This window comes from Lepus europaeus, chromosome 4 (genome assembly GCF_033115175.1).
Source record: "Lepus europaeus isolate LE1 chromosome 4, mLepTim1.pri, whole genome shotgun sequence".
NCBI classification, from domain to species: Eukaryota; Metazoa; Chordata; class Mammalia; order Lagomorpha; family Leporidae; genus Lepus; species Lepus europaeus.
Genome location: NC_084830.1, coordinates 62,148,053 through 62,163,564, shown reverse-complemented (window position 1 = coordinate 62,163,564; position 15,512 = coordinate 62,148,053). Strand labels below are relative to the sequence as shown.

Below are 15,512 nucleotides of genomic sequence, written 5' to 3'. Positions count from 1 at the left end.
TAAATAAATCTCCACTAAATGCAATTTATGGGATACAAGAGCAATTTATGGATCAATTTAGAACTATATGTGGCCTAGCTGGCTTTGTAAAACTACTAAGAGTGAAAGAAATCAATAAAGATTTATTAAGGTTTTCATTCTTTTCATGGGTTTTGAAATGGGTTCTTACCTCTTATTAAAGGCCTTTAATGCTTTTTTTTTTGGAATTCAAATACTATACTTTCCATCTCAGCTTATTTTCTTGAGTTGACCCCTTGTGTTGAGTGAGGAGATTTTTTATTTTTTTAACTTTTATTTAATAACTATAAATTTCCAAAGTACAGCTTTTGGATTACTGTGGCTTTCCCCCCCATAACTTCCCTTTCACCCGCAACCCTCACATCTCCTGCTCCCTCTCCCATTCCATTCACATCAAGATTCATTTTCAATTATCTTTATATACAGAAGATCAATTTTGTATATATTAAGTAAAGATTTCAACAGTTTGCACCCACACAGAAACACAAAGTGTAAAATACTGTTTCAGTACTAGTTATAGCATTAATTCACATTGTACAATACATTAAGGACAGAGATCCTACATGGGGAGTAAGTGCACAGTGACTCCTGTTGTGGCTTAACAATTTGACACTCTTGTTTAAGGCACCAGTAATTACCCTAGACTCTTGTCATGAGTTGCCAAGGCTATGGAAGCCTTTTGAGTTCATGGACATCGATCTTATTTAGACAAGGTCATAGTCAAAGTGGAAGTTCTCTCCTCCATTCAGAGAAAGGTACCTCCTTCTTTGATGGCCCATTCTTTACACTGGGATCTCACTCACAGAGTTCTTTCATTTAGGTTTCTTTTTTTTCCCCAGAGTGTCTTGGCTTTCCATGCCTAAAATACTCTCATCAGCTCTTCAGCCAGATCAGAATGCCTAAAGGGCTGATTCTGAGGCCAGAGTGCTGTTTAGGACATCTGCCATTCTATGAGTCTGCTGTGTATCCTGCTTCCTATGTTGGATCATTCTCTCCTTTTTTATTCTATCAGTTAGTATTAGCAGACACTAGTCTTGTTTATGTGATCCCTTTGACTCTTAATCCTTTCATTATGATCAATTGTGAAATGATACTGATCACTTGGACTAGTGAGATGTCATTGGTATATGCCACCTTGATGGGATTGTATTGGAATCCCCTGGCACGTTTCTAACTCCACCATTTGGGGCAAGTCCGATTGAGCATGTGCCGAACTGTGCATCTCCCCCCCCCCCCCCGTCTTATTCCCACTCTTATATTTAACAGGGATCACTTTTCAGTTAAATTTAAACACCTAAGAATAATTGTGTGTTAATTAAAGAGTTCAATCAATAGTATTAAGTAGAACAAAAAAGTACTAAAAGGGATAAAGTATTAAGTTGTTCATCAACATTCAGGGCAAGGGCTGATCAAGTTATTGTTTCTCATAGTGCCCATTTCACTTCAACAGGTTTCCTTTTTGGTGCTCGGTTAGTTGTCACCAATCAGGGAGAACGTATGATATTTGTCCCTCTGGAACTGGCTTATTTCACTCAAATGATGCTTTCCAGATTTCTCCATTTTGTTGCAAATGACCAGATTTCATTGTTTTTGACTGCTGTATAGTATTCTATAGAGTACATGTCCCACAATTTCTTTATCCAGTCTACTGTTGATGGGCATTTAGGCTGATTCCAGGTCTTAGCTATTGTGAATTGAGCTGCAATAAACATTAAGGTGCAGACAGCTTTTTTATTTGCCAATTTAATTTCCTTTGGGTAAATTCCAAAGGAAATTCCAGTTTGCATTTCCACCAACAGTGGATTAGTGTCCCTTTTTCCCCACATCCTCTACAGCATCTATTGTTGGTAGATTTCTGTATGTGAGCCATTCTAACCGGGGTGAGGTGAAACCTCATTGTGGTTTTTATTTGCATTTCCCCGATTGCTAGTGATCCTGAACATTTTTTCATGTGTCTGTTGGCCATTTGGATTTGAGTGAGGACATTTTACACATGGCCATGGCCAGCTTCAGTCCCAGCCCCATCAGTTGAAGGTACCCACACTCTGTGCCAAGATACACTTGAACTCACAATGAGCGTTCCCTGCATACACTATCTTTCTGAAAAAGGAAAGCATGGATAACATTTAACCTTTGTGAATAGCACTTGGAGGCTCATCTGATACTTTTTAAAAATAAGCAATTAAAGAATGTTCCTGAAAATTAGATTCCTGATATATGTAAGAAAAAAATTAATAGCTTCCTCATTACAATACTTGGAACCTCACCTATGAAAATCAAGATGCATTTACCTGTTTTATCATAGGATTGCTATAAACTATAGGTAGGTATAGAAGCTTGCATAGATGGTCTTAAAGTATTCTTAGTTCTTGCAATTTGGCTTTGTAGCTCCTAGCACATGCAGTCTATTTCTCTACTCTTAATTCTAGCCTGGTGTTAATCACACTGGCCCTTAGAACTCACTGGAAGCACCAGTATGTAGATGATGACCAAGCTTTGCACTCTCCACTCTCAGCCTTGGAACCCTTCTGTTCCTGATAAATGAACAGGTCCAGCTGGCCTGCTGGATGATGAGGGACATGTGGGCCAGTTTTCCTTATTGCCCCTCAACACAGCCAATCCCTAGAAGTGGCAACACCTGTCTGACTACCTGTAACTGTAGACTCATGTTTGAGTGCAACTGAGACCAGAGCAACTGGTCAGCTAAGCCAGCCCCAAACTACAAAACACCAGCATCAGGAGCTAAGTAAATGGCTATAGTTTTATATTGTGGGGTATATTTTGCTATATGGCAAAAGCTGCCTGACATAGAAGGTATTACTGTCCTCACTGTATTCAACAGAAAGACAGTAAGCTATCCAAGATTGAGCAGCTGGCAAAGAGTAAAGCTCTCAGTCTTTAAGGGCCCACACTCCAGTCACTGCCCTATACTCACTCCTTTGGAGGCAAAGGAGGAAGCACACACTGGGTGCCTTCTACATGGTTAGCACTGGGCTAGATATATCCCCTACACCTAAGGAGAATACAATCTCTGTTTTTTTCACTAATGAAATTGCAATTTAATGGTTTCGCTCATACTATTGCCTACACCTAAAATGCATTTTCACATAGTTTCCACCTTTGAAACCTGCTCAGATATAATCACCTCTCAGGAATGTTTCTTAATGTTACAAGCCAGAATTAAATTTTTCCTCCTGGGGAAAACAGCCAGAATTTCTCACTTCTTCCTTTATCCTTGCCCTTTGCAATGGGACCTTTTGGTAACTTCATCAAGAAATGAAATCTATTTCCCTATGCCCTGAATCTAGACTGGCCTTCTGATCTGCACTGGCCAAAACATATGGCAGGAGGAACAGTGTGCCAGCTCTGAGGCTAGGCCCAGGTGTCCTGAATGCTTTTATTCGTTCTCTTGGGAACTCTAACTCCATTATGCCAACAATCCCAGGCTAGCCCCACTGAGGGAGGACAGACCATACAGACCAAGGCTAGCCTAGCCAGCTTGTCTCAGCTGATGCCCCAGAAATGTGAGATAGCTCTGTTAAGCCAGCAAAGCTAAACTACAGCTGAGTATTGTTGCAAGAGGAAGCCTGGCTGAGATGATAGGACTTGCCATGCTGAGCCCAGCCCTGGACTGCCAGTCATAGAATGAAGAGCTAAATAAATGGTCATTTAAAGGTGCTCAGCTTGTTATGAAGTCACACATCATGGATTGCTATGTCCTCTTTGTACAAGTAAGTGCTCCTTTGTCCTCCTCAGGCATTTTTAGACTTATTGTTGGAATAGAACCATATTCACTAAATGGCATTGAATGATTGAATAAATGACTAAATATTCAATTGCAAAGAGATAAGATTTCTCTAGCAAAACAGAACTCCTTTTATTTTTACTTTGTAGTGGGTAACTTCTATCTTTCCTGGCTGAGCGATTCAGCAATGTTTAGTGCAGGGCCTGACACTTAGCAGGTGTGCTCAATGAATGTTATCTACCATTGATCCTGGATGTGAAATAAGATGCCAAAACAAAACAAAAGCCAAAGCAAACATCACGCATTGAGACATGCAGGGTGCTTTTCCTAAATGCTTTCAAAATCAGGACAAACTCTCCTGGTATTTGTAGGAGTGAGATTTAGGGCAAGCCATATGCTGATGTGGGGTTTTGTTTTCTTTTTTCCTTTTCTCAGATATTGGCAAGCTTCTTTCGCTTTGAAAATATCAGGGAACTTCAAAATGTTCGTGGAAAAATGAAATTAAAAGATAAGATTTTTTGGTCCCCAAATTTTCAATTCCATACGAAGTTTTTTCACTAGTGCCTATTTTTCAGGAACTGTTTGAAGAGCCTTCATATGCATGAGTTTGAAAGGTTTTTCACCCAATTTAATGTTACCTATTAACTCCATTTTCCATGAACTTTTTGATTTACCTTTGTATACTCCTTTAAATGACTTCACGGTGGTTCAAACCAATTATAAAGAGCAGCCAGCAGACTTTCCCTGCTCTGCCTCAAGATCGGCAGTTCTCAGCTTTGGTTGTATATTGGAAGCATCCAGAGAGCTTTACAAATGCCTCCAGAGAGTGATTTAATTAGTCTGGGGTGCAGCCTGCATGTGGGAACTTTTAAAAACCCTTAGGGTGATTTTACTGAGTAGTCAAAAGTTGAGAACCACTACTCAATTTTTCTGAGTGCTTCCACAAGTCAAATGGCTATTATCAGCCTAAACCATAAAGGTAGTACTAAATTAACCTTTTTTATATGCCTATGATCAAAACCCAGCACTGAAATGCTACAGCTGGAAAATAATTTCTTATAATAGACAATGACTGGCTCGAAAGAGATTAAGAAATGATTATTAAATGAAGAACTTCCTGATGATTAACTCAACAAGCATAATCCAGACACTTGGCAGAGCCTCAAATGTCTTAAATATAATTAGATATTCAAAATTTTATTGGCCTAATTAAATAACATGTAACACTATACATTAAATAATCCATTGAAGCTAAATCACATTTACAATATTTTTACAGTCTGAAAGTATATGAGCCTAAAATCTCTTTGAGATATACATTATCATATAGGTTGTAACACTTTGTTATAAATAAAGGCACAATGTGATTTCTGAGGTCAGATTCAACAATGGTATATCTAAAAACTGTGGCCTCATCGTCATAGTATGTAAGTGACTTTCACATAGCAACAATGTTCTTGTCAGCAATTCTTTCATGGGAGACTTCAAAAGTGCTAAAAAATGATGAATGATCTTATATTAGAACCTATATAACACATGCAATGTGTCTTAGGTACCCATATTTCATCCTCAATAAAATCCATAGCTGTAATCATAAACAGACCTCTGAAACACACATTCAGGGTCAGAACTCAGGCTCTCCAAGAAAAAAAGTTGGTTTGACCCTCTGATTTCACAGATGGGAAAAATAAGGTCAAGAGAGGTTGAACCACTTAAACTCTGGCCCCAACACCAAATGGCTGAAAATCTTGCCCAGGACATTTGAACTTGTATCCTCTCACCTCTCTGGTGTCATATGGAAGCAAATAGCAAAGTGTGTTCAACGCCTACAAAAACAGGTGGCTGGGTTGCATTTGGTCCCTAGCTTTCTCCAGATACTTGAATTTTGTCAACTCTGCTATAGCTCGCTATGTTCAGCAGGGGACCCTGGAAAGAGGAGAAATGATTGCTTTCTAATTTTCATCACAACCACAGTCATTTATTATGTAAGTTATAAATACATTTGCTGATTTTCCCTATATGTAACATCGTATGTTAGCATGGAACACCTGTTACAATTAATGAGCCAATATTGGTACACTATGATTACCTAACATTCACACACAATTCAGATTTCCTTAGTTTTTACTTAATGTCTCTTTTCCTACTGCAAGATCCCATCCAGGATAACATGTATTTTGCACCATTTTTCATTAGTTCAAGTGTGTGTATATGGGGAGGGAGAGGGAAAAGAAGAGAAGGAGAGGGAGAATGTGATGTGATGTGGTGTGTGTGTGTGAGAGAGAGAGAGAGAGAGAACAATTTCTCTTCTGTTCAGCCTACTAAGGGCCATACTCTATGAATTCCTATTTTCATGTTCTCCAATGTAAAAGAAAGGGGCATATGTTAATGGAGTAATCTGGAGCTTTAATTATGAGAAAAACTGGATAAGAGAAAGGTCAGGCTAAAACATTTGACATTTGGGTGGATGTATCTGGAAACCTGGTCTCTGATTTGAACATGAATTAACAAAACCTGGAAAGCAAGGAGTAAGGTAGAGCAGTGTGAGACTTCAAAGTTAACAAAAGGCAGTTCACACAGAACCACAGCTGATGCAGAGGAAACACGCAACGGTTGTGCCATTTGTCATCATTTACTTTAGGGGAGTTTGCATTTTTAAAAAATACACATCCATGTAATGATATTCCCTTTGCCAATATTTGTGTAAAACATTTTCCAAACAAGACGGATTCATCTTACTTTGAAATGAATTGTTAGATCACAACAGAGAATGTTAAAGCGTTTGCATCCCTTATAGAAATGCCAAACATTTTACTCTGCCTGATGCTGTACTATAAATAGGGAAATTCAAATGCTAAAAATGTTTTCCAAGTTGCCAAACATAGTTCTTTAGCATCTATTTCCTAGTATGAATGACTGTTCTTCCAGAGTTTGAAAGTGAAAGCTAATTACGATTCAGAGAAGTGATGCAGCTCACATCAAAATTTAAGTGTAAAAGATATTTCCTTTATATATATATATATATTTCTTAGATCATATCCATTGAAACGGTTCTTTATGCAGTTACTAGTTTTATTATGCAGTAATTACCCTGATGACAACTGGGTTTTTAGTTAACAACTGGCAGACAGTCCCAATAGGACAAATACCATATGTTCTCCCTGATCTGTGATAACTAATAGAGCACCTAAAAGATAATCTATAGAAGTGAGATTAACACTTTGAGAGGCAATGGCTTTGAACAATCCTGGTCTTGGACAGGTTTTTTTTTCATACAATTTGTTGAACTCTTTATTTAGGTATAAAGTTAATTGAAAATAGATGTTAGTAAAAAATAAGAATGGGAATAGGAGAGGGAGGAGGAAGAGGGGTGGGAGGGTGAGTATGATGGGAAGAATCACTATATTCCTAAAGTTGTATTTATGAAATGCATCAAGTTGTATTCCTTAAATAAAAGGTTTCTGGGGAAAAAAAAATTGGCATAGCCAAGCAACATCAGTATTGTTGGAAAAGCATGATGCTGATCTAATTACTTCAAATCATGTTAGCTGCATTTGGATATAATGACAGATACCAAATTTGAATGGTAAAGTCAGAACTTGAGAACTAATAAGCCCACCAAGTAAGGGATGATACAAATAATGCCTAAATATATAAGAATGCAAGGAAATCAAATTCTTGGAAATTTTATCTGATTAAGTAAAACAGGATTTCTTGAGGAAAATCACTTTTGTGATCAAAATACATGAGAAATAGCATTGATTTATTACTGATATTTTAGGAAGTATAAATATCTATATATCTTGAAATAAGAGAATATGAGTAGCATGGGGATTGCTATATTGAAAGTTATCGACATCTGATGAGGTGACCCTAGGGCAGGAATCTGTAGGAGCTGCTTCTATGATGTGGATAGAGCAAGGCAGGGCAAGAACGGCTTCATAACATTTTCCTCTAATCAGCTGATCTCCCTTGGGTCTTTAATCTTCCTTCTGCACTGACCAGGCCTCACATTATCCAATTACAATCATCTGGTGGAGAATGGCAAAGTTCCCTTTACTAAATACAAAGAATTACTGCAACATCATTTCCTGATTTCACCTGTTTTGACATTGCCAACCTTCACAGAGACACTTAAAATTTTTACAGTATATAAGGAGTCACTCAAGTAAAAATATTTTACTTTAGGTAAATTATTGTTAAATTTTATATTACTTAAATAAAAGCTTTCATAATTATACTGTGAATTTTTTCCTACCTAACAAATGATGTGTCATTTCACTTATCTTAAGTCACTTATATAATGAAATGTCTGACTGGGAGACATGTTTTGAAATGGCATACTAGTATATTCTTGATTTAGGGATAAATTATATACGTTTCAAGCTATGTTCAAGACATCATATCAAAATAGACAATGTTGCTTTTATTATTTAATATTTGGGCATTTTTCATTGAATTAAGAATAAATCAACTTATAATTTTTTGTTTAATTATAAAATAATACAAAAAATTGAGGGCTACTATTTTAATTTCTCTGCAATTTATATATATATGTGTGTGTGTGTGTGTTTGTGTACATATATATATAGTTTTTCAGAGTACTATATTATCAGCTTATCTGGAGGAATGTGAGGAAATTTCATGGAGAAGTAAAACTATGAGTTTGGGAGTAGGTATTTAACCTATCAATTAAGACTCCTGCATCCCACATCAGAGTACCTGGGTGTAGTTCCTGGCTCCAGCTGCTAACTCCAACTTCCTGCTAAGGCAAACCCTGCAAATGACTGGTGATAGGTCAAGTAATTGGGATCCTACTACTCACATGATTGGATTAAATTCCAATTCTTGGTTGTGGCCTTGGCCAAGCATTGGGTGTTGAAGGTATTTGGAGTGCAACCCAGATGATGGGAGCTCTCTTGTTCTCTCTCTGCCTCTTAAATAAATAAATCAATTTAAGTATGTACTACACTGAGTTTTTTTTTTAATAATATGTGCAAAACAGTTATTATGAAAAAATGCATGGATTAAAAATTTTTGGAAATATCTTCATATTATGTTTCTAATAAATAAAAGCCAAATTGTACATGATGATTAGTACTTTTTACTTTTAATTCTGTGTAGTGCAGATATCCTCATAGGCTAACATTTTACAAATATATTAAGATATTTAAGATTTGCCAAAAAAAATACAATAGCCACACACACACCACCAAGTTTAGGAAATAAACATTGTCAATGCCATGAAAAGCATGTAAGAATTTAAACCAGACAACAGCAGTGTTTAACATTGTAACAGTACTACTTCTTGTGCTTGCTGTGTTAATGGTCTTTAATCAGTTACCCATTACATTTACAAAGGAACTGTACAAATGACAAATTACAAAAACTAATTAAAACTACCCTGGGAGTCTGCAGTGTGATATGAGTCCCAAATGTACTTGTCACTGACAGCCTCACATACTCAAAGAGATCTTCAGTTATTAACTGTTTTCTAAAACATAGCTCAGTAATCATTTTATGAATCAATAGTTTAAAAATAGAAGTTGGATTTGGACCTTTATTGTCCTGAATGGTGTAAAAATCCCTGGGAGGCCTGTGAATCCCAAGGATATGGTGAAGTGGCTGTTGGGAAACTGACCCATACTCTGACAGATGGTAGGAAACTAGAGATGAGTGGTGGAAAAGGAACTCAGGATCGTGAGAACACAGAGCAGGTGGGAGGATGCAGGAAGGGAGTCATGCCAACAACCTCTTCCCCGGACACCTTACACCTGGGGACAACAACTGAGATGCTGGGTCTCCCATCACACAACCCTGCAGGTTCTGCAGAAAGCTTTTGAGCCCAGAGAGTCGAGAGCCAAACATCGCCACTAAGAGAGAACTTCAAAACGTTCATGGAAAGATGAAATTATAATTTTAGTGCAAAAAGCTGTTTTGGAATGCATGTGTAGTTTCCTCATAATATGCATCTCTCCGTGAAGCTTTGGAAGACCCCACCTATGCCAAAGCAGAGCAGGTCTCCTACAGGTCATGGCTCGGTGAAGGAGGACGATGTGGCCGCCTGCTGCACCTGTTAGCACCCCTCAGAGCACATTTTGGGAAGTGCTGGGTTAAGGCAGAGCCTGCAGAAGCCTATGCATGTCCTGATGGCAGATGGAGAGAGGAATGATTAGACACCCACCACGTGGCACAGGAGCCTGTGGCATTGGCAAGTTGTACTACACTGAACCCACTCTGCATACTGGAAGAACAGGATTCACAAATGCTTCCTCTATACAGTAAACACCACCAGGAAAAGGGTATACACTTCTAAAAAAATGACGACAGTGTGCCATGGTGCATGTGCCTCTGAGGGGGAAGTATGTGCATTTATAGATCACAAAGGGATGTGGCAGTGGAGCAAGCTCTGGTGCGGCCCAGGAGGCGCCGCTGGAGTTGGGGCCGGAATGCCCCGACCCCAGAGCAGATAGCTGGATGCCAGTGCTGACTCTACATTCACTCGGCAAGTTCCAGATCCTCTCTGTGCATTTGTTTCCTCTTAGGTAAAGTGGGAAAATTAACAATAATGGTAGGGTAGTCAGGCGGACTAAATGTTTAATATTTGCAAGCACTTTGAAACAGGGCTTGGATCATGGTAGATGCAATATATGTGGCTGTTAAACCAGACAGCATCATTAAATGTTTACTCTGGTTTTCCGCAAATGATACACATTGCTGCTCATAACAGACAATGCCGACATATAACATGGGAAAAATGAGATCCTCACACTTTTCCTTTTAAGCAGCCTCTCTTGACAAGGATACTTAGGAGGCCAGTGGACATGCTGACTCAGCTGCCTCCCAGCCCCTGTGGCTTTTGGGTGAGCTGTGGTCACCTGCTATGGGCAGCCAGACTGTCACTAGCTCATGCTAGTGACCGGACTCTGTGTAGAGTGGTTACTGGGGACTCCAGCAGAACAGGAACAAGGTGACGGGATAAGAGATGTGGATGCCAGAGTCACAGATGGACCAGGAATTACCCTGCAAGTGGTAGTGTCTTCCCTGCTCCCTAGTCCGGCTGCCAGAGGCAGTGCCTCCAAGGAGTCCCTGGTGAAGGCTGGAGAAGCTGGCTCTGCCTCTGCTTTCCCTCCTTCAGTGCCTCAAAACAATTAAATAAAACTTACGTTTAAAATAGACAAAGCTGTCGCTGTGGCGTAGTGGGTGAAACCACCACCTGCAGTGCTGGCATCCCAAATGGGTGCCGGATTTAGTCCCGGCTGCTTCTCTTCCTATACTGCTCTCTGCTATGGCCTGGGAAAGCAGCAGAAGAGGCTCCTGGCTTCTGGCTTTGGATTGGCGCAGCTCTGGCTGTTGCGGCCAACTGGGGAGTGAACCAAAGGATGGAAGACCTCTCTCTCTCTCTCTCTCTCTCTCTCTTTCCTTCTCTGTATAACTCTTTCAAGTAAATAAATAAATAAATCTTTAAAAAAATAAAATAGACAAAGATGCGCCCAGTAGAAACAACAATAGGAAAGAGTTTGGTGAAGTTTGATTGATTTTTCTTGGGTTCTTCGTTATTTACTTGAATTTTCCATCGTACACATTTATTACCATGTCTATTTTTAAAAAGACATACCAAAAACAGGTGCTGTGGCATAGCGAGTTAAGCTGTCATCTGCAGTGCTGGCATCCCATATGCACGCCAGTTTGAGTCCTGGCTGTACCACTTCCAATCCAGCTCCCTGCTAATGTCCTTGGGAAAGCAGTGGAGGATGGCTCAAGTGCTTGGGTCCCTACACCCATGTAGGAGACCTAGTTGAAGCTCCTGGCCCCTGGTTTTGGCCTGGCACAGCCACGGCTGTTGCAGCCGTCTGGGGAATGAACCAGTAGGTGGAAGATTTCTGTGTGTGTGTATGTGTGTGTGTTTCTTCCTCTCTTTCTATAACTCTTTCACATAAATAAATATATCTTAAAAATAAAAATATACAAATACATCTTCAAAAATATTGTCAAGTAATTTTAAAAGAGTGAGAAATTTGACAACCACAAAGCAGACAATATTCATGAATTGTGTCATAGGGATGGAAGAAAAGATCAGTTTAGTTGCATAAAATTAACCCTTACATAAACTACATAAATAGCTCAGAAAGGTTTGCAATAAGCTAAAGAACTATCTTTTATGGAAACTATCACAATAATAATTTTAGAAATCTTTTCGTTTATATTACATAATTTTTGTAAGAATACCCAGGGTATCATCATTACAAACACAATACAAGCCAGGTTTGGGGAGTAAGGATAAAGCTCTCTTTTAGCATAAGAATGAGGGGCCCTTCATCTCGGGGTTGGTAGTAGCCCTTGTACACCTGCTGTCAGGGTTGCTCTGAGCAGGCTCTCCTGGGCTCTAGTCCATGCGTCCTACCTGTGAACACAGCAGCCTGCAGCCTCGGCAGCATTTTCTGTTTTGGTAAGGAAAACACATGCACACACACACACACACAGTGCCCAGACACCTGAGGCTATCAGGAACCAGTGTGAGGTGAGGTCTGTGTGCTCGATGAGAAGTGGGAACACACACCTCACCATGCTGCATGCTGCGCCTCTTCAGGCCCCAACCCAGAGTCTGCACGGTGCTTTAATCCCTTCCTTTCCCCACTGGTGCCTCTGAAGTTCTCAGCATTTGGACCCAGGGTCCTCTCACACTGTTCCAAGTGGGCACTCCTGCCTGCACGCAGTCTTCACGTGTGCCTTTCCCCCGCTTATCCCAAGCTGCACATTCTTACTTCTGAGAACCACCAGAAGATATGCATAGGTTTTCGTTGACACCAACGCTGAGTGCGGATGTATCAGGAGCAGTATCAAAGCAGGTTTGGGGGTAGCCAGGAAGTATTCCTAAACGTCCATGCTTTTAATTCCTCTTACTGTGTGACTTAGCTGAGCACACACTGCTCTCTTAAAGACGTCCCCCCACCCCGATGCCATACATGCATAATTCAATCATCACTGTAAGGACGATATTTCACTCCAGTGTGATTTGCATCCACAGTGAGGAGAAGCTATTAAAATATATATTTTAAAACTTGCCACGCTGTTCTAGTGCTTAGATTTTCAGATTCCCCACTGCTCTGCTATTTTCTTACTCTGTATGCACAGCGCAGATTCTTGCCAAGACTATTACAGTGAACAAACAATGTCCTCTCTGTCAGAACAGCGAATGAATAGTATCCCAAATTCTTCTCTAATGTACAGCCTACATTCTCCCCCCAGCCCCTTCACAAGAGAATAACCAGGGTAAGAACAGAGGAGGAAAACATGACTCTCCCCCTCGCCCCTCTGAAATCTCCTTCGAGAAGGCCGGGAGCTAAGCAGTGCCAATCACACATACATTTCGAAAGAGAGAAAGCTGGCAAGTGTATTTTCTTTTCACTCAGAGCATATATTTTTGCATTTCTCTTTGTGCAGGTACACAATTATCTTTATAAGAAGAGGAGGAGGTGTGTTTCAGCAGATATAATCTCAGGGCTTGGCAAAAACAGCTTTTAGCTACAAACCGAGAAGCACCGGGGCAACTTCATGGAAACGACGCAGCGATTTGTGTTCAAATATTGGCAGCTAAGTCATGAACACTGAGGCTGGGCAGGCAGACGGCTGCTTCTGTTCAGCTTTTATTCCTGTGAAGCCCACGATGCCTAAAGAAAGCGCCTAGAGTTCCTCCTCTGAAACAGAGTATGATGCACACAGATTCCTTTTCTTCCTTTGTGTGTGTGTGTGCATGTGTGTGTGTCTCACACACACTCCTCCCATCCCTAAAAGAGGCATTAAGGAAACAATTTCCCAAAAATGATTTTCTTATGAACCATGGAAAAGCATACTTAGATATTTTCATTAGTGGAATATGGATTTACTAAAATCTTCTGGAGATGTAAGGCTTGGTGTAAAATATTTTAAGTCAGGGTTTCCCCCCTCCCCTCCTTGTGACATGACTATAGCATGTATTTCAGTTTAACCTTTAGGGGGGATTACCCAACTCTTTGCTCATAAGAGAAGCGGTGCTGTATCTCTAAGCAAACCACTCGGGCTTTTGTTTTCACGAGAATCTGAAACCCGAGGGGAGAAGTCCCGGGAGCTTCCTCTCGCCTCCCTTTTTCCCACACATGTCTAGGGGAGCTCAGTGAGTGCCAGATTCTGATGGTCTCCTCCTGGTAACACATTTAGAAGAGGCTGCGGGATACCCCCAGCTCGGCTTTCTTCTCTCCCTTCCCTCTCCCTCTTCCTCCACTCTATGTCTGACTCCAACAAAACAATTAAATCTTTGTGCGGACCATTGCCATTCTCAAACTCGACTGATGTGTCCCCTTCTTCCTACAATGGTAATATTTACCTCGAAGAAATGTTTGGCCAAAAGAGTATTCTAAATTCTGGCAATGTCTTCCCTTTGGAATCTTGTTGGGCTGAGAGTTCTCCTTTCTTTCTTGGCCTGGAACAAAAAAAAAAAAAAAAAAAAAAAAAAAAGAAAAGAAAGTTTAGGAAAAAGGCAGAATGGACAGAGACTCTGAAAGACACCTGCCTGGTCCACTGTAAAATGACAGTGTCTGTTTGCCATATGTTGAATTTTTAACTCCTTCCTGGACAAAGCAAACTACAAGGTAGAGGCAAAACCACCAATACTAATAAATAAAATTTCTCTTTTCATGCTTTTCCTAATTTATGACAAATGGAACTGTGTCTTTATATTAAAATGTGAATAACTGTTACCCAGATTTGAGGTAAAGCACATGACTTATCTGAAAGGAGCATCTATGCTTTGTGGTGAGGTACAGGTGAGATTCATTCTGAAAATTTTTTTTTTATTTTTTTTTTATTTTTGACAGGCAGAGTGGACAGTGAGAGACAGAGACAGAGAGAAAGGTCTTCCTTTTGCCGTTGGTTCACCCTCCAATGGCCGCCGCGGTAGCGCGCTGCGGCCGGCGCACCGCGCTGATCCGATGGCAGGAGCCAGGTGCTTCTCCTGGTCTCCCATGGGGTGCAGGGCCCAAGGACTTGGGCCATCCTCCACCGCACTCCCGGGCCACAGCAGAGAGCTGGCCTGGAAGAGGGGCAACTGGGACAGGATCGGTGCCCCGACCGGGACTAGAACCCGGTGTGCCGGCGCCGCTAGGCGGAGGATTAGCCTATTGAGCCGCGGCGCCGGCCCATTCTGAAAATTTAAGAGGAGACTCTTTGATGAAGGTGAACAGTCATCCACGTTGCATGCAGCTCTAACCCCAAGTTGTTCCTTCACTCATTCCACTGGGGAAATGGAGATGAGGCTTGGAGGCAGAGGAACCCACAGACATGACTTCCCTTATTCTCATTTTTTAAATTTTTAATTTATTTGACAGATAAAGTTAATGAGAGAGACAGAGAGACAGAGAGAAAGGTCTTCCTTCCTTTGGTTCACCCCCCAAGTGTCTGCTATGGCTGGCGCGCTGCGCTGATCCGAAGCTAGGAGCCAGGCGCTTCCTCCTGGTCTCCCACACAGGTGCAGGGGCCCAAGCACTTGGGCCATCTTCTACTGCCTTCCCAGGCCACAGCAGAGAGCTGGACTGGAAGAGGAGCAACTGGGACTAGAACCCAGTGCCCATATGGGATGCGGCGCCGCAGGCGGAGGATTAACCAAGTGAGCCACGGCGCCGGCCCCCTTCCCTTATTCTCACTCCCAACTCATCCAAGGCCAATCCTGTCTGTGGTTCTGCTCTGCCTTTGGTCCTTCCTTGACGCCCTTTTC

The 15,512-nt window shown here is 40.9% G+C and overlaps 1 protein-coding gene across 3 annotated transcripts in view; it reads right to left on the bottom strand.

The window, feature by feature from the left end:
• The window catches only part of PAG1 (phosphoprotein membrane anchor with glycosphingolipid microdomains 1), a 176,648-nt gene that overhangs the window by 58,177 nt on the left and 102,959 nt on the right, over nucleotides 1-15,512 (bottom strand). For 2 of the 3 annotated variants that reach the window (XM_062188313.1, XM_062188314.1), the window contains one exon: nucleotides 14,127-14,222. The exons of the other annotated variant lie outside the window; for it this stretch is intronic. The gene's annotated coding sequence lies outside the window, so the exon portion shown is untranslated. The remainder of the gene's footprint in view (nucleotides 1-14,126; nucleotides 14,223-15,512) is intronic. 3 annotated transcript variants of the gene reach the window in all.